A 19,091-nucleotide genomic window follows, 5' to 3' on the forward strand; every position below is an offset into this window, starting at 1 on the left:
TGCAGATCTCAGATGCAGAAATTTAGCTCTTTTACTTTTAGTCATGCCTGTGTAGGTGAACCTTGTAAAAAAAAGGTTGTGTTTCCAAGGACCCTTGTGAGTGTGACTTCCCCTGTCTACATGAATTACTTTGCTACAGTCAGCTTTGATCTTCTAAACGGCTCCTCAAGGCCATGGACAGTTCCCTTTAAGGCTTTCTGCAGATTATTAAATGTAATTTACCTATAATTTTAATATCACATCCTGCTCAGAGCTCATTAGAGCTCAAAAAGGACATAAGCAGCAGTGAAACTCTTGTTCTCATCTTAAACCAGCCAGTGGAATTAAATTATTTAGATGTAAGATTGCCTTCTAGCAAACCAAAGCAAAAACTGCAGAGACCTGTCCCATCCCCATCACCTGAAGAGGGAAGGGGACTACAGGGACCCATGAAAGACACTGTCACATCTGCTGAAGGATGAGCCAATGCCTAGGACCAGCCTCCCAGTCTTGCTACTCCATTGTCAATCCTCAGTGGCTCCATCACTGGGATGATGTTGCTCCTGATTGATACCCCATGTCATGGGCATGAGAATCTGCTCCCTCTACACTTCATGAGAAGACAGGCAAAATAATTCCACCATGCCTTCCTTTTTATGAAAATGGAGCAAAGCATGGCACACAGACATTCAATCTCCCATCGGAGATAAAGTGCCTTCATTTACTAGCTCAGAAAATCAATACCTGTGATTTGATATGAGCATTTATTTCCACTTAACTCCTTTCTATCACCGAGCCATTGGGGGAAGGCAGGAAAGCTTCATTTAGTGCAGCAGGATTTGCAGCGAATGCTGCCGAGTGAATTGCATTTTTCTGTGTGTACACATTCATCTCTCTTTCTGATATTCATCTTATGTGTCTCTGCCATTCCAAGTAGGATCAGAGAAAGGCTGTGTCCAGAGAAGGGGCAAACCATGGACCTTGGGCAAGTCTCTTGTGACACTACTGCCCAGTAGCTCTTTCAGTATGAGCCTGTGTGACCATCCCCCTAGCCTGGCAGGGTTCAGGAGGAATCTCAGGGGCTCTCAGGTCATTCCTGGACTCATGGAGTCTGCTCCCCAGAGGAGAGACTCACATATTTAATTTAAGAGGAACAGTGTAAGAAATTCTATGTGGTAACTAAATGGGAGAAGGCAGGAAGAATAAGAGAATCTCAATCAAGTCCTTTCCACACGAGGACAGCAGAAGACAGGGATGTCTGTCACTGGTGTGTGCTGCCTGTTGGAGCCTCTGGCTGTGGCAGGAGGGCTGTAGCAGCTGTGTGCCCCATCAGGGACAGTCCCTTCCAGTCACCTCATGGGAACCAGACTGGTTTCCACAGCTATCTGTGGCCATTTTCAAGCACCAGAGGAGTCCTCCCAATGGAGTAGTCATGTCCCTACACAGGAGTGATAACTAGCACTGGCTGCTGCTCCTGGTGTCAGTGTGGAGGCATGTAAGTGGGTGAGGAAATAAATAATATACAAAAAAGTCAGCTTGTCAGTGTGTGAGGATGGAAATGGAGAGCACTGACCAGTGATGACCTTTTGTTTACATTTCCCTCAGAAAGGGAGAAATAATTGCAGTTTCTATGTGATGCTGCCTTCAAATTACACCCTCTCTCCCTGCTCTATTCAAGACCAGCCAGTGATGACATTAGAGTCTTGAATCAAACTAAGTGGTTACTATGGTGTCAGGCTGAAATTATGAATCTCAGAGACCGCCAGCTTGGAGAAGGAGCAGTGGCGGACACATAATTAAAACTGGGAGAGAGAATAGAAGCCACATTGTATCTGAATAGTAGCGAGATTGCACTTCCGAGGAGCGGTTACCAAAAAAAAAAAAAAAGAAAAAGAAAAAGAAAAAAAAAAAGGATGTGCTTAGTGCTTAGCAATGCAGTTAAATGCATAATCAGGGACCAGGAACAATGCACTCTGCTGGTATTTTACTGCTGGCAGTACCTCTGCTGCTCTCTCTCCAGTGCCTCCAGTGCCTGCCTAGAGCCACCCCTGGCATCCAGCTGCCCCCTCACAGTGAAAAACGGCACAATCCCAACAGCCTCAACACTCTGCATTCAGAACACCACCTTTGCATGGCAAAGACATGGATGTGGAGCCTAACACCATCGTTTCCCCTTGAGCAGGGCCACAAGCAGAGCACTGATTGACGAGGGACACGGAGGGAAGGGCAGGGTGGTGGGAAGCAGGACTGATTTGGTAATTTCAGCGGTCATTAGCGGAGCTCATTGTGAGTTTGATAGATCTGTGCTGCTTTGTTACAGTTAAGTGGACTGATTGTGGAACACAGAAACGTTTTTAGTGACATGACAGCTAATTTAGAAAGGGGGGAGTGGTGGGAAAAGAACATGCATTATTCCATAATTATATCTCAGTCCGTCCCAGCCCCATGACTGGCTCCCCTGAGAACACAACTCTGGTTTCTCTAACACAGGAGTGAGATATCAGGCTTCTTCTGTTAGGCTGCTGCACACTGGGTCCCAACCTGCTTGTGGCCTTTTATGCATTATGCCACTGCTGCACTTGTTAACCACCAGCGTTGTCCCACTGCCATATTTGTTAAACACTGCTGACAGCACGATTCAGCAAACCCTCACACTGCCCAGGCATCAGTGCTGTGAATCCCTAACACAATGCACAGGATTTCGTTCTTGTGTTCCTTTTGGTGTTGGAGGCTGCCCCTTCATCCACCTTTTTGGTGTCTGATATGGGTTAGAGGAAGATGTGAGCAAGGAGAGCAACTCACCCCAAAGCTGCTAATAACCCATTTTATTTAGAGTTGGAGCATTCCTGCCGGAGCTCTGTAAAGAAGCAGGGCGCTCCACCTTCTGCTCCAGGCACTCCCTGCTGTGCTGGTTCTAAGGGGAGGTGTACAAACAACAGGTGATAAAAAGGGTGAGTGGGGTGTGTCATTGAACACAGAGTTGAACCAGCAGAAGTTGGTGCTGAGGTTTATCAGCTCTGTCAAGAACATAATTTACCACATACAGATGCTCTGAAGAAGATTTATGGATTCATCTTTCATGTAAGGTGTGACCATTGGGCCAAGCTGGGGCCCTTGACCAATGAAGTCCTTATAGATGTGCCTGGCCATTTAGACCCTGTGGAATTCAGGAGACCAGAGCCTTAATGACCTTGCAGCAGAGAGCACTAGAAAAAAAATGCAAAAGGGGGTTATTTTTTATCACTAGGCTCAAAACACCTGAGCTAAATGCTCTCAGGGACAGATCAGCTGAAAGAATAGATGCTCTTTCCACCCTCTACCAGTGCTGGCTCCACTGATAGATAATTAAAGGCTTGCAGAGTTGGATTCCAACACTACAAAAGAAAAATATCCCATTTTTTTAAATGACTGCCTGTGTAGGTAATATAAAGAAAACAAGACTATGGTCAGTAGGCAGTGCAGAAATTGTCTTCTATCTTTCTTCTTTCAAATCTTTGAGTTTGCATTTAAGGAGAGAGAAGGAAGAATAATTGAAATGCAAAGCAGAGAGGTGGGGAGCTGGCGGGAAAGCTGGTGGGGCGGTCCTGAGAGCTCTGCATTGGGAAAAGTCCTCAGATGCAGCTGCTGCTTCATGAGAGCAGTGGACTATTTTTAATGTGCTGCGGCTGTATTTGCACTTTCAATTGCTGTCATTAAGAAGGCAATACCCACTCTGGTAATTACTACGTCAGTGGGGTTCACTGGAGTCAGCCAACGCCTCCTTTCCAACACCTGCTGGATGTCTTGCTGTGCTGTGGCGGTCAGGTGAGACTGTTCCAGTTATGCCAGTCTGCCAGCGTGACTGGGGCTTGCACATGCCTCACCTAACTACAGATGTGCTTTGGATGGAGTTCTTTATGGCCCAAGGATGGCAGCAGTTCAGCAAGCCAGACTGAACCTCTCCAGGCAAGAGCTAAGGAAAGTTTCTGGGCCCAAGTGGAGCATCTCTTTGCAAATCTGCCTTTGGTGTGAACACATCCCTGGCATGAATGTTCCTTCCTCAGAAAAACACTGAAATAAAGGAGGAGTCCTACAGGAGTGTCCCTAATCAGGAAACAAAAGGAATTCTGTCTCTGGAATCACTCAGACAGAAAAAGGGCCGGTCTCACTGCCGAGAGTCTTCACTTTTTGGGACTCTTAGCTGAGGCAACCCATGAGATCCTATTTGCCCTTTTTGTTGTGATGGATGGAGGTCTTAAGCAAGGGAACAGCAAATGGTGATCAGGGATTGCCAATATGAAGGCTTCTGGGCAAACTTAGGAGGAGGTGCAACTTCTTGCAGTTATGGTTTTCATGACAGTAATTTTTAAGAAATAGCAGAAATACATCTGTCAGAATAGACATCAGTTAATCCTGTCTTGAGGCAGAGGGCAAATTTTCCTTTTTCCACATCATTTTTTTGTTTTCAGGTTAGAAAGATTTTAATAAATTCATTTCTCCTCAGTGTTAGTCTATCTATTCTTCTTTCAAGTTCTCGTGGTCAGACAAAGTGCTCCAGGCCTTAGTTGCTACCAGAATCCCTGTTTTATCAGAATATGAATTATATGATTAAGAAAAATATTCAGAAAATAGAAATATTTGGCCAACTCTGTTGAGCTTTAATTAAAATTAATATAATACTTTATTGAGTTGAAATTCTGCAGCATCACATGTAACTGAATATATTTAACCAATTAACTAAGTCAAACAAGACTGTCTAAACTTAATCACAGACCTCTCCATTCCCCTATTACGTCAAGTGCTACTAATGCTGTTATACTTTTGACAAGTGGCCCCTGGCAAATGAGCAAATCAATAATGTATTTGAGCTAGGAACTGAGCACATTTGCATTTCTGCAGTGCCTTTTGCTGAGGATCTCAAAGCACTGTGGGAACTTTCAGCTTGTTAAACTTCCATCAGAACCAGGTGCAGAACCAGGTGGTTGAAGGAGTCACACATGAGGTGGAGGAACAAAGGTCTAGGTGTGGGCAGGGCTTGAGATGCCATGCTAGACCCTCGGGTTGGGGCAGACTTCCCTGCCCCTCCCACCAGATAGGGACCTCAGTTCACCTTACTGGGGTCTCCCATTGGGATGCTGAATTCCATCTGCTTCCAGTTTGTGGTTTCCCAAAAGTGCTGAAGTCTGTCTCCAGGACTGCAAAGACCAAACTTCGGATTCTTGAAGACTCAGCTCCACAATTACTCTGCTACTGCCTGCACTTCCTTGGGGTTCATGGTCCTCTTTTACTGGTGACAATCTCCAGAGCTCTCTCCATCATCTGAGCTGCACAGCATGTTCTATAGCTCCTTCAGGCTGACATGAAGATGCAACACAGCTTGGCTGGCCATCCCTGATCTCTTGGAAAAGAACAACGCCTTCCAAAAGTTTGGAATTAGTGAAGTTTTAAATGCTCTGGAAGAACCAACATACACTTTTCATTTGGGACCTTTTTGCAGTAACAGTTAATCTCATTGCTAAGAGTCTGCTCTTGATATTCATCCTGCATTTTCCTATTATTGAAACAGAAGTCTAGGGCCATATTTAAATATCCCTGGTACAATAAGTAAAATAAGTATTTATATAGTCACAACACTTGACTGTTTAGCCTGAAATTTGAAAGCCTTTCCAAACACTAAGGCAATAACCCAGATGTGGAGAGCAAACATTTTTAGACACACTGTACTGGAGGAAATAGAGGCCATGAGAAATCCATGATGATTTGTGTACTGTGATATATTGGGTCTGTGGCTGAGCTGAGCAGTGAGTTTGTGGGATTTATTCCATGAACCCTAGACACTTTTTCTGTAATTTAAAAAAAATAAATCCTACATGTATATGGGTTTTGTTCTTTTTTTCTCCTGGGAAAAATATATCTACAAAATGGGTTTCCAATAATGGATCATTTATGTTATATCACATTGTGATTAATGGATCTTTACATCCCCAGAGGGAAGCAGCGACACTGCTGCCACAGCACCTCTTCTGGAGTCAGAAGATCAGTTCCAGTTTTGGCAGCTGTGGGATGAACTACAGCAGTTTCCTTGACTCCAGTGGGGTCTCTTGGGACCAGTCCTGGTCTGGAGCCTGTGATGGTTGATGTCCAGGAGGGCTGAAGTCCCATCACGCAGCAACAGGAGGGTAAAGAGCAGCGATTGCACTCAAAGTGAACAGACACTTAGAGGAATCAAAGGCAAAGATGACTCGTCCCCCAGAAAGCAGCGACGTCAAAGGAAGTTTCAATAACATTAGATAAAGCTGTTACACATGAAAAGAAACTTTTGACTACACTGATGCTGTGAAGTTGTGTTTAGGGGCTCGAGGTGTGGGAAGGGGATAGAAATTAAGACTGAGAAAAGGTGGGTGAGGGAATTTCTATTATTAAAGAAGGAAAGAGGCCCCAGATGGAGGCAGAAAGGATGGTGAAGGCAAACACTCCATGAGTTTCTGAATTTTCAGGGTGGGAAGCTGGAGCAACTTTGTCAAGCTGCTGAAAATCCCAGAGTCCCTTGGGCAACACCTTTTGTGCTCTGCCTCTGCGGGAAGACGGCTTTATGAGATAATGATGTTATTTCAGCACAAACTCTTTCATTCCTGCAGCAAATTAAAAGAGGAAAAAGAAGGGGGGATATCTTGGGGGGGGGGGGGGGGAGGAAGAAACCAATGTTATTTACTCCTCTGCAGCTGACATTAAAGGCTTCTTTAAGGGCCAGTGGGTTATTAACTTCCTGTCGCCTGCCACAATGATATGCTGTGACATATTGTCACCGCATTCCAGCGAAGCCTTAAACATTAATTGGGAAGTAAGATGAGTGAAGCGGCTTTAATGAGATACCTTGTTGTAACTTCCAACTTTACACATTATTTACAGTGATTCCACTAATGGTTCCATCCATCAGAGGCAGGGAGAGGGACTGGGGATGAGAGCAGGGGAAGGAGGGGTGAAAAGAAGGAGATGGATATTGTAAGTTGAGTGAGAGATGCAGGGAATAGGATAGGAATAAGCTACAAGGTGCAGGACAGAGAGAGAGAAGTTACATCCCTCTGGTGTTTCTCACCTTGAATTTAATTTCCTTCAGTCATTTTCCAACTACAGCAGTTTTGGAGCAAGAAGGGAAGAGAGTTTATTCCATAACACAGTCCCACTGATTAGCCTGGCTTTACCATGCCTTTATTGCTCCTCCATTCTCTCCTAAATCCTTCTCTCGGCTTCCTTCCCTTGGACTTTAACTGAAGTTGCACAAAATTCACCTTGGTTTTCCAGGGTGGACAGAAAGCCCTGGCTGGATGGGCAGCTGGAAGCACATTCACAATGTAGTTGTTAAACACTATGGGATCGGTGTTTAACAAGGTTATAGGGAATGGAGCAAGCCAAGCAAGTCCTATGAAGGCAGTGCAAGGATCATTTGAGGGAGTTTGTTTAAAATTTTGCTTGAAAACTAACTTAAGAACCAGATTGTTGGCATCACCTTATTGAAACTACCCCAGATAGGATGGTGTGGCTGTTAAATCTGGTGTCTGTTATTAATGCTGTCCAACTTAAACCTGCAGACAGCAGGTAAAATCACCAAGGGACCAAAAGTTGTGGCAGATGCAGATTTAAAAGGCAAGATGTGGGGAGGCTGCATGCATTCTCCAACCTGGGCTGCCTGGTGTTATATCCAAACTTGCAGTTGTGTGATAGCACAGAGACCCCATGTCAGGTCAACCCTTCCCATCAGCAATACAGCTCTGCCCACCTCTGCAGGACCAGCACCAGCCCTAAGACCGAGAGTGGATCACAACCTGATACCACGTGTGACCTTCAATTACAGCCTTAAATCAATGGCAGGAAAGATGCTGGACTGGCAGCCTCAGAAGCCTGAAATCCTTGGAAGAAGGGTGTAAGGCCAGGCTAGATCCTATTAACATGATGTTCGTCCTCCATGCAGCATTGGGGTCAAAGCTGAGCAGTCAGCAGATGAACCCAGTTTCCACACTCACATTATTCCCTAGAAAAGTCAGTTGGCCTTGTGATTCAGGTGGGTCAATACTGTAAGGAGGAAGATTTGACCCTGTTTTAATTAGAAGGAGCAGAACGAGCTGAGGGAAGACCATGATTATAATAACATGGCCTGGCAGGAAAGTGCCCAGGGCACCAGGCATTCATTCCTAGCTAGAAAGCATGTGGATTACATGGTTTCAGGATGCTCTGCGCAGCAGCAGGTTTATGCTCCCTGTTCTGTTTTCCATTATATCATTTCTATCCTTGTTAACAGCAAAGTCCCACAGCAGCACATGCAATCACAGCTAATGGATTCCAGTTTTACTCCTGGATTTAAAAAACGTTTCTTCTTGCAATATTGGGCTGGATGGCTGTTGAAATGGAGCAGACAAAGAGACAATTAATTGCAAGTATGGGTGTATAAAAAGCACCTGGGGATAGATCAGCTAGGGGAAACACATGGAGTTTAAGAGCACATGCGCATGCCAACAGCCCCTTTTCCCATGAAAAGTTGAAATTTCCACTCACAGCTACCTGTCAAGGTTGGCGTGCCTTTAATTATAACGTCTGCGTGCTTCTTTAGGCACCATTTAATTCTCTCTGACAGCCACCGATTTAAAAATAAAGGCAAACACTCAGAACTTGGTGGCAGATCGGAGCCAGGCAAGGGATGTGCTAATTGCCAGATGCTGTTCATTTGACTCTGATCCATTACCAAAATTAAAGAAAGAAGAAATGAAAGTAGGAAAAGGAAAAATCCTGCCCCACCTCCCCTCCTCTGAGCTGTCTGTAGGTTTGACTCGCTGCTGTTGGCAAGCAGAGCACATTGGGGTGTTTGTGCACTGACAGCATCACAGGCCAAGTCACTTTTTGCAACAGGCTGTGGAGCATCTCTCCTGGGGTCCAGTGTTCAGTGGCTTCCAGGGGTAGCAGGGAAATATTTCCCCACTGTGCAGCCAGCTGTAGCCTCTCTCTGACATTTCCAGCAGCTAATCTGCTTTATCAGAGATGAAAAACCTCCATAGCTGGTGGCTCAGGAGAACAGAAGGAGAAGTCAAAAACTCAGCCTGGATTTAAAGTAACTCTTCACTTGGATGGTTGCTAACACCTATTCCCAGCACCTCTTGTGCTATTTAGTCTGGGAAAAAGGGTTTTTAAGTGCCAAGGGAAAGGTAACAAGGTCAAGGATGAAGACAGACAGCTTAGATTTACTCCTAAGGCAAATCTGAGCAGGATTTGGACTTAGCCCAGTAGCTTCCCCAGTGCATTTTGCCTCTGTGAATCCTAAGGGGAGATTCCTTTATTCATTTTTTTTCATGGTTGATTCCTGGGGTGAGACTCAGATGCCAAAAGTAGGCATTTAAAGCCAGTTAAGACAAAGAGATCTTTCAGAGGGATCCAGGGAAACCTTACCTTTCTGGAGAGTTTACCTCTTTCCAAGAGGTCACTGCATGAAGTGTGGTCCCTGGAGGGCAGGAATTTGATAGTCAGCAAGCAGCAGGGCCATCATTTCTTCCTGGAGCTCTTGGGATGGGATGGGATGGGATGGGATGGGATGGGATGTCTTGGTGGGATGTCTGTCCTGCCTCCCACAGCTGCAGGGTGATGAGCTGGAGGGCATTTCTTGGTAACAGGAAATGCTGCGGAAATCTGGGCTGCACAATACTGCCCACTCATGGACACTTTTCCATTTGGGAATTCTTCAGCATTTGCTGGAGTTCTCAGGCCACATCACTCTCTTTGGAGTGTCACAGCCTGGCCAGACAGGCAGCTCAGGGAGCAGGGCTGGGTAGAGGCACCCAGCATCATCTTGTGGCTGCTTCTAGAGACACAGCCACAGAGGGCTTCAATTTCACTTTAAGATGAAAGGGCTTCTCTTTCAACTGCCACGTGGATCAGTTCATTAAATAAAACCCAAAAAATTGCCTATGACTCTTGTTCCTTACAAACCGCTTGGGGTTAGCCTTCAGGCTGGGTATTTCTTGTGAGCAGAGGTCAGCTGTGAAATTCTCCATGTGCAGAGCTTCAATATCCACTTTCAAAATAAAATCAAAGAAAGAATGACTGAAAATTGGGATTTCAGCTTATTACCCTCTGAAAGGTGGCTGACACCCCATGTAATCCAAAAGGCATCCTCCTGGATGATCTCTACCTTTCTTCTTTTCTGTGGTGTATCAGATAATCCACTGAGCCTTCTTTTCCCAGCAGTTCCTAAAACTCCTGTCAACAGGCCAGGCTTAATGCAGGAGTCAACCAGAAAAGGGGTAGAACTCCTGACAAAAATGTCCCTGCAGAATGGGACATGGCCCAGTACAGGAAAGGGCATATAACTTCATTTTGAGCCATCTTTCTTCCCTCCAAGTCAAGGCTTTCCTGACACATTCAAAGAATTACATATTCACCTAAAATATGTAATTAGGCTCTTGGCTCACATACAGTCAGTGAGTGTAAAAGAACCAGAGCATCCATAAATATTGGAGGGGTTTTTTTTAATTACTTATTCCTTTAAAAGTAAAAAGTAGGACAGATGAGCTGTGAAGGAGGGAAACAACGCAAAATTAGTCTTCTGTCATTTGTGGCTGCTCTAATCCACTTGAAAAAGGTTCTGAACAGCAATGTTTGGGTTTTCCTCCCTCGGTGGGGTAAATGCAGGGAATTCATTAAACAGACAACCTGGCTGTGCCTAAATCCTTCATCTATCATAGGGATTTGTTTTAGAAAGCTCTGCTCTTGCATGAGATATGTTTGGATTTGGAGTACAAAGAGTAGCTTCATTTAATAGCTCTCCATTCTCATCAGGTTGGCCTTCCTTGGGGCTGTCCTTTCAGTTGTCTGGGAGTTTATTGTCATAACAGGCTCATCTATTCCTTTGTCAGATATTTTTTTTAATGGCCCCTGTGCAATAAAATGACTAAATTTGGGGAAATTCTTCCTTTTAGCTAGTCCGTATGAACAAGCAAAATCCACTATCAACTGTATAGCAATAAAGTTTTACAAGGATATTCCTGCCTTTTTACCTGCTACAAATTCAGTTTAATTTTGACAATATTTTTAACCATGCTGCAGGATGTCTTGTTCATACTTTGCTAAAGAGGTCAGCTACCTTGTACGTGCCCCCATTTACAATCCTCCCATGTTTCTGATCTCCAAATACCATGCACAGACCACCTGGAGTGGGCAGCCTCCTGTTACCAGGCTGCAGCTGGTGGAAAGTATAATTTTTTTATTTTTTTCTATGTGAGCTATCTATAGGGATGAGCTCATTGCTGCAGCACCACTCTGCTTTGGGACCCACCAAATGGAGCACGTGGAGCTGGAGAAGTTTGATCATTTGGACCCAGAGGGAAAGGGCAGTGCTGTGTTTCAAATGTCTGAAATCCTGAGTGCTGCAGAGGCAGAGCTCAAACGTGAGGCAGGTGACAGCCTGCTGCTTGTGCAGTGCAGAGGCGACCCCGACAGGCTTCTTTCTTCAGCACCTGTGCATTGGTATCTCAGCACCTTCCTCAGCCACACATATGATACTAGTTGCTGCACTTTGCACCAGAAATTGAGAGTTATCCTGAGGGCTTTTAAATGGGATGAGTCCTTTTGCAAGCAGGCTGCAGCAGTCCATTGCAATGCTCCTTACATGAGCTCTGGATGGAATGCAGGGTGAGTGGAGGGGAGAGAGAGAACTATATTGTCTTTTTTCCCTAATAAGAAGTGCTACAGAAAGAGAATACTGTATACAGTTCACTTAACTAATTTTCTAACCAACAGTCATTGCAATGTTCTCTCTAGGATCAGAAGGAACAAGGCAAGAGGCAGAATAATAAATACAGACTGCCTTTTTGCTAGCTCCAACCATATCATTATGGAAGGAGTTTAAGGACATCCACACTGGGGAGAAAAAATTAAAAACAGAGGCCACTTCAGCCCACCCTTGGCAACGTGATTAATTAAAATTAAATTCAATAAAAAATAACTTTCAGATACCATCTGAATAAAATCTGCCATCTAAACAGTGTTCTCTGCAGACATAAGGCTATCAGTGCTGATGAGCTGATTCGAATGGGAAGATGCATCATCTTGGGATGCAATATATCCATTTCCTACCTGCCACTGCTGCCTGCCATGTCAGCCCACACTTGCAGTCAACACACTTGTCCTGTCCTGAGAGACAAGGGCTCTGAGGAAACATGCTGTGCAGTGCAAGGTGGAAAGCAGGGTGAGGGCTGGGCACAGCTGCACCCAGCCCAGCTCCTGGGACACCCTTCAGCTCTGGCTAGTTTTGCTCCTTGCTGAATTAGTGAAAAGTGTATGTCAGGCCTGGTTTAGCTGGAAGCAAGTGAATGTCACAGCACTGTCTCGTTTCTGTGTGACATTGCACCAGGAGCAGCACGTGCACACAATGGGTTGGGAAGGTGGTTTTGTTGTTTTAATGTGCTGTGCTGGCCATCGCATGGCTCCAGCACGGAGAGGCAACTGCCTGCTGCAAACCTGCTGCAAACCTGCTGCAAACCTGCTCTCAGCCTGCCCTGCTCATCCCCACGGCTGTCACCCTTCCCTGCTGTACCCCTTCCCCAGAGAAAGGCAGCATCCCTTTCCCCTGATGGAAAGGCAGCAGCTTAATCCTCTCACATTTCTGCTGGGCAATCTCCCTCCAAAGTGGCACAAGAGCACTGATGGAAAGTCAGTCATGATTAAAAAGAAAGTAGAAATATCAGCTGGTTTTTTGTTTGTTTTATTTTTTTTTTAAGGGACTTTTAATTCTTTTCTGTAGTGTTCATTTACACACAACTCCCAGAGGATGAGAGGAGAGCCCAGATGATCCAGGCTGTATCACATCCTTATTAGATTAGACAGCATCAACTTCCCCCAGGCCACAACCCCAAGGACAGGGAATTACATGAGTTTTCCATCTCTCCCTTCCTGTTATAATCGATAGTAAAAAAGTGAATTGCTGATAGGGGAGGAGAGTTATGTCCCTGGAGGCACATCCCACTCCAGAGCACTTGGTCCCCTTTGGTTGCTTATAGTAACTCAGACTTTTATCTCTCCTGGTTTTGGTCCTGCAGATGTGTGGTGTCATCCCTCCGAAAAAAATCCCAAGGGAGTAAATGACTGTCTCAGAGGTTTGCCTCCCATAAATCAGTATTACTCTTCTGTCCATACTGGGCCTGCCTTCCCCCTGCTTCAGTTTCCAGTCAATCAGTGAGAGCTGAGGCAGGGTTTCTTAGTTTTAGACACCAGAGCAGACATTTGCCACTTGTATATCTCTCACCACCAGTTTACTGTGTAACTACATATTTAGTGATGTCAAATATGCATCTAAAATTAGAGAAGACAAAGCTGTGAATGGCTTAGAAGAGATGCTTAGGAAAGGCTTGCTATGATACAGATGCATCTGAAGGCATGGAGAAGAGGAGATGGGGAAGCTTTCATTTCACAGGGTCTCCAGAGGCTCTTTGGCCAAGAAAATGCAGTGGCATTATTAAAAATTATAATAATGCCATGAAAAAATAAATGGCAGGTAGCAAGCAGAGTTTAGGATGGAACAGGGGAGATGTGGATTGTTTTACTGCCGGCTGTGGATATTAAAACAAGGCATTTAGAGACTGATCCAAGAACAGTTAGCTGGCATCTTCTCACTGACTTAAGGGAAAGCTGTATCACGCCTTAAAAATCAGGAGGATGCCGAGTTCAACACACTGGAGCTAATCCTGATTTGCACTAATATGCAGGAGATCAGCTCAGATCTGTTGCCTAAAAATGCCTAGACCTACCTATCTGTATGGCTCTGCAGGACAGAGAAAACTCAACCCTTGCATTAATATTCCTCTACCTGGATTTCAAGGGACCAGAAATACCTCTGGATCTTCAGCTTTGCATGATGACTCAGGACACAATCCTCTGAAGGATCTGCCACCTTTGTCCAAACTGGCCTTGAGGCACAGCTGACACCTCCTTGCACCATTATCCTTCATCTCCCTGCTCTGCCAAGGCTCTCCCACACAATGCACTGTCTGCTTCATCCCTAGTGCCCTCCTGCTCTTTTTTGAGCCTCCACAGATTCATTTTATTCCTGGTTTGAGCCAGGCTGGGAGGCAGGGCTTTTGAGGTAAGAGCTGTTGCAGTAAGAGCTGTAGAGGCTAAACTGCTTTTAAAAGCCACTTAATAAAGCTCAGCAGAAAATCTAAAATGAGTTAAAGGAAACTAATGTGAATCTCAATTTTTAAAATTCATAACATTTATCAGTGTCCATGCGAGGCAGCACAACAGAAGTAAACATCGACTCCCATTGACTCCACCGGCTCCCCGCCCACACTGCTGACAGCAGAATCTGTCCCTCTCTCTGTGGCTGGTGTTACTGTCTCAGGGCATGTTAGATGGATGTCTGAGCTACCTCAGCCAGGATCTTTTCTCTTGTAAGAAGCAAAGATCCTCCCCAGTCTAAAGGAGGACAAGGTATGTTCCAGTGCTCTGAGAAAGAGTGTTTGCTGGAGATCTTTTACATGCTGTACATCTCTGACATTCCCTGCAAGTTGCATGACTCCTGAAGCTGCCAGGAGGGTAGGGATAATCACCTCTGTGCTCCAGTCCTTCCTCCAAAGCAAAATATTTCTAAAATTGGCAGTGTAGAGGTGCCAATTGCATTTGAGATGTGTCTTGAAATGCTGGTGAGGGTCAGAGAAATTACTCTGGAAATGGCCACTTGATATTGCACATCCTTGGTTCGTAGGCAAACTCCTCCCTGCGACAAACCTGCTGGACTGGCTGGGAAATAAAGCAGCTCCGAGTGTGCCACTGCCTGCTGAGAGTCCTTGCTTGCAGGACTGCCATGGCACTCCTGATGCCCAGAGGTGACTTCAGGGCTTCTACACCCCCCCAGAGGCACAGACCCTTCACATCTGTGCTGCTCACCCAGGAGAACCCCATGGCTGCTCCCAAGGGCTTTGCAGCTCCCTGCATGGTGCCCAGCACATGGGTGCCCCATTCTCCAGGGACAGGTGCCTGGTGACTCCATGTACCACCAAGCCCAATGCTGGCTTATTCCTGGGAGTGTAAAAAATTATGACCCCCTCAACCTTGGGTAATAACCCTTGTGACTTGCCTCTGACCATCCCCCTAAAAACACACTGCTGAATTTTTGTTTTCTGAGCCCTTTTCCTCGGTAGCATCCATCAGACCACTGTCTTTTTATTCCTCCCTTCTCTTACAAAGTCTCCGCTCCAATTCTCTCCTCCAGATGAGACCCAAAGCTGCTAGCATTTATCACTGTCACCAAAGTATCCCTTTCTTCTGTTTGCTGACACTTCACCCACCGATCCCAATTACTGGCTGTCTTTTCTTCCATTCATACAAATTCCCCATGCAACTTTGGATCATCAATTTTCAGCAAATGGGCTGTTGGCAAGTGCCAGGCCCTGCCTCATCCCCCTTGGCTGACTGGTTGCTTCCGACACATGGTGTCCCTACTGCTCCCAGGCCAGATGAATGAAACTTTGTCAGGAGAACAGTGAATGAAGAAGAAAGACTTTGTTTCCCTTCTCACATTCCTCCTATATTCACAGGAATTCAGCTTTTGGTGAAAAGCATCAGGTGAGCGATCACAGAAGTCCCAGACCCAGCACCTGGTGAAGCACTTAGGTGGAGACCACATGTAGTGAAGCCCAAACTGACAAGAGAAATGAGAATGGCCCTGAGAAGGGGTGCAGGATGCACATTTATGTGGCCAGGATGGCATAGTTCCTGGTCACACAGATCTCATCAGGAGGTCAAAGGGGGACTTCAGTGCAATCCTTCCTGTGCTGGAAGTCAAACATTTATTTAAACCTTTGGGAGACCAGGCTAGTCCTTCTCCTCCTCAGCCTGCTCTTGGATTGCTTTGGAGTGTCTGGGAGCACTGTGGAGATGGTCCCAGCTAAACACTTCTCTGTCTGCATGTGTCTGCAGGGTGCTCCTGCCTCAGCACGGGCTGCACTGTGGCATTTTCAGTTAAGTGCTGAAATCAAATTAATAGCTTCTCCAGAGTCCTTTGCACCTTCCAGTGCATCCATGTGTCACTCCTCCACGTCCCTGACTTATGGAATTGGTCATAGGTGAGGAGGGAGAAATTTATATAGGATTCCCTTGTAAAAACCCTGAAAGCAGGCACGTTGGGATGCTAGTAATAATCCTTCTGTTTCTTAGCATATGATAACTGCCTCCTAAAATATTAATCAAATCATGTCATGTGATCCTAAAAATAGGCTTTCCAATTCCACTCTGTTCTCTCCTTAAGGTTTCTTGTCTGTTGTGGTTTAACCTTTTCTGGCATTTCACTGATTGTAGCAACTGCTTTTCCAGAGTATTGCAGAATCTCGTGCCCTTTCCCAGTGTGTACACACCAATGTACATCCTCACACACCACTCAGCTTTCCCATCACTTTGGCACAGGAATCTCCTCACCAGTATGTACATACATTAATCCACCCAAGGACATCACAGAAATTTAATCTAATACACAGTGCTGCATAATCCCAACATCTTTTTAGCTCAACTACCACCTCAACTATCCTGGCCCCTCCAGGACAAGTCACAAGATCCACACACACCTCAAGATTTTGGGGAAGCCAATCAGCATGTGTACCCTGAGCAGATCCTGGAGCACCCAGACTTCATTGCTTCCTTTCTGCTGCTGCAATGCTAATGGATGAAGTTCTATAAATATTTGATTGACCTGTCACTGCCATGCTGCTCTCATTTATCACTTGCTCAAGTCGAATCCGAATTACTTTGGAATATTTTCTGCTGTCTCTACAGAGTGTTCAATTCTTCTCCTGCCAACCCCATTGCCCCTTTCTCCAGACTACCTCCAACACAGCACAGCACACAATGGAGCAGGTCCTGAAAGCAGCCCTTCCTGGGCCAGGAAATGAAACAGAGCCAAGTGCTTGGGGCAGTGGGACAGACAAAGTGAATCTAAAACGATGCAGAAATAACCCAGACAGGGCAAGGGTGAGCCTCAGTATGAGGGAGTACATACCACAGTGTATGAGATCAACAGCCCCTCTCTGCCATTTCCATAGTGCTGTGTCCCAAAAGTGGATCATAGATTTACAAGAAATTCAGGTAATTTGCTCGTCATGTTACCCATAGGAAGTGAGTAATTCTCTTCGCTCACCACTCTAATCAGAGCCTGAGTATTTTACTAGCAAGGGCTCAGGAATAAATTAGGATATATAGTCCATACAATCAAATTCTATTCTGTTCATTTTCACTCCTGTCTTCTTTAGATTTTTACATTTGGGATGAAATCAGCAGATTTTAGGGCTTGTGGAGATTGAAATGACTGTGTTTAGTGATGCAGACCCTGCTCATGCAGAGACCAGTGTTGCTGTGCTCATGGTAATGAGCCCCCGAGGGTGCTCGTAGCTGCCCTGGGCTGCCACAAAGGCCTTTGCCTTGATCCCCCTGCAAACCCTCACGACATCTGCTCCAGCACTTCCAGGGCCAGTCCAACCCCACAGTGCTCCCCACTGATGCCACATAGCTTTTTCCTGTGGATCTATCTGCAAAATCCCAGGGCTGAGCCAGCTCTAGAAGCTGGCGAGGACTTGTGTTGGAAGTGGTCTATAAATCCCACGGACTGAGTTGCCTCTGCACAAATAAATCTTTCTCTCAGCCTTCAAAAAACAAAAGCCTGACAGATTGAACTACTTCTATCATTAGAATTACCCCTCTCATTAGCTCTCCCCCTCTCCCTCCCCCCTTCCACGTGTCAGCAGTATGCCGATCCATCCTGCTTACACCAGCTCTTACCTGCACTCCAATTACTTTCCCATCTCCCCCACTGGCTGTTTTCAATACTATTATCTGCTGCATTTGCTGGATCCGGCTTTCAAGCGTTTGACTGATGCCTGATTCCTGTAACCAGAACATGTCTGTTGATTGGACTGTCAATGGATTTCTTGGCAGAAAGGGCACTGGGCCTTGCAAATGTGAAACTGTATTTCAATCTCATTTAGGAGGAAAGAGAAAGGAGAGAGAAAAATATCCAAAAGCTACATTTTCACTTGCTCTCTTTGAACAAGTGCTTTAGGTAAACAAGCATTTTACCTTTTTTTAATAAGGTCATTTGTGACATCACTTTCTTATCAGAAAAAGGAACATTTTGTGTTTTGTATTTTCAGTCCATCTTTATTTTACAGCAAATGACTTCTTACAGATTGTCTGTGGGGAGGGAAAGAGTGGGGAGTGGGGTGGGGGATATACATCCATCCCTGTCTCCTGGCTGCCTGCAGTGACACCTGGCTCCAACGGGAGCAAGCAAAGCCATCTCTGGTCAGCCCTCCCCATGCCTGCTTGCAGCCAGAGCCACTCTGGAAGAATGCACCTTTGACTTTCCTAAATAACAATGCAATTACCTTCGAAAGCTGGCAGCCAAAGTACTGCTGAGAGATGGCCACCATTAAGAAGAAATTATCTGCTCTCAGGGAATGGCCAATTTGTTAACTTGCGAAGGAGGAGAAAGATCCAAGCTACAGACCACATGGGTGGGAGAATTGCTGCTTCACCTGGGGGAATCTCCTGGGGATTGAAGGATGAGTCCTGGGTGAATTGGATCTGGTGCACTTTGTTCTCTGTGCTGTGCAGGTGCAAATAAGCAGGTCTGCACCATGCAGTCTCCTCCATGCACAGGTCAGGAGTCCCATGGAGTCGTTCCATACATGGAAGCCACTCATGTGGAAACAACTGAATGGTCCTGCTGCTGGAGCCCTGAGCTCAAACACAACTGACCTGTCACCTGCCTGTGGCTGAAGGGGGCTGCCAGAATTGCTAGTATCACCTGAAGTTCCCAAAGCCCCAGGGTAAGGAATAGCATTTGCAAAACAAAAGCAGGAGAAAGACAATTTTTGAGACAGGAAAAACTGAGACATGAATAAATTACTTAAATAAATAAATTACTTGATATTTAAATAATTTAAATAAATTACTTGGTATTTACTTCCATCAAACTGCACATTTTGGGCTGGACAGATGAGCTCTCACACACTAAGTTTTTTTTTCCACTGCCTTATCAAAGGCTCTTCGGTGGATAAAACCAGGATAACTGATCTGTGCAGAGAGACACAGATTCTGCTGAACGT

This window comes from Anomalospiza imberbis, chromosome 11, assembly GCF_031753505.1.
Source record: "Anomalospiza imberbis isolate Cuckoo-Finch-1a 21T00152 chromosome 11, ASM3175350v1, whole genome shotgun sequence".
In the NCBI taxonomy this organism is placed as follows: domain Eukaryota; kingdom Metazoa; phylum Chordata; class Aves; order Passeriformes; family Viduidae; genus Anomalospiza; species Anomalospiza imberbis.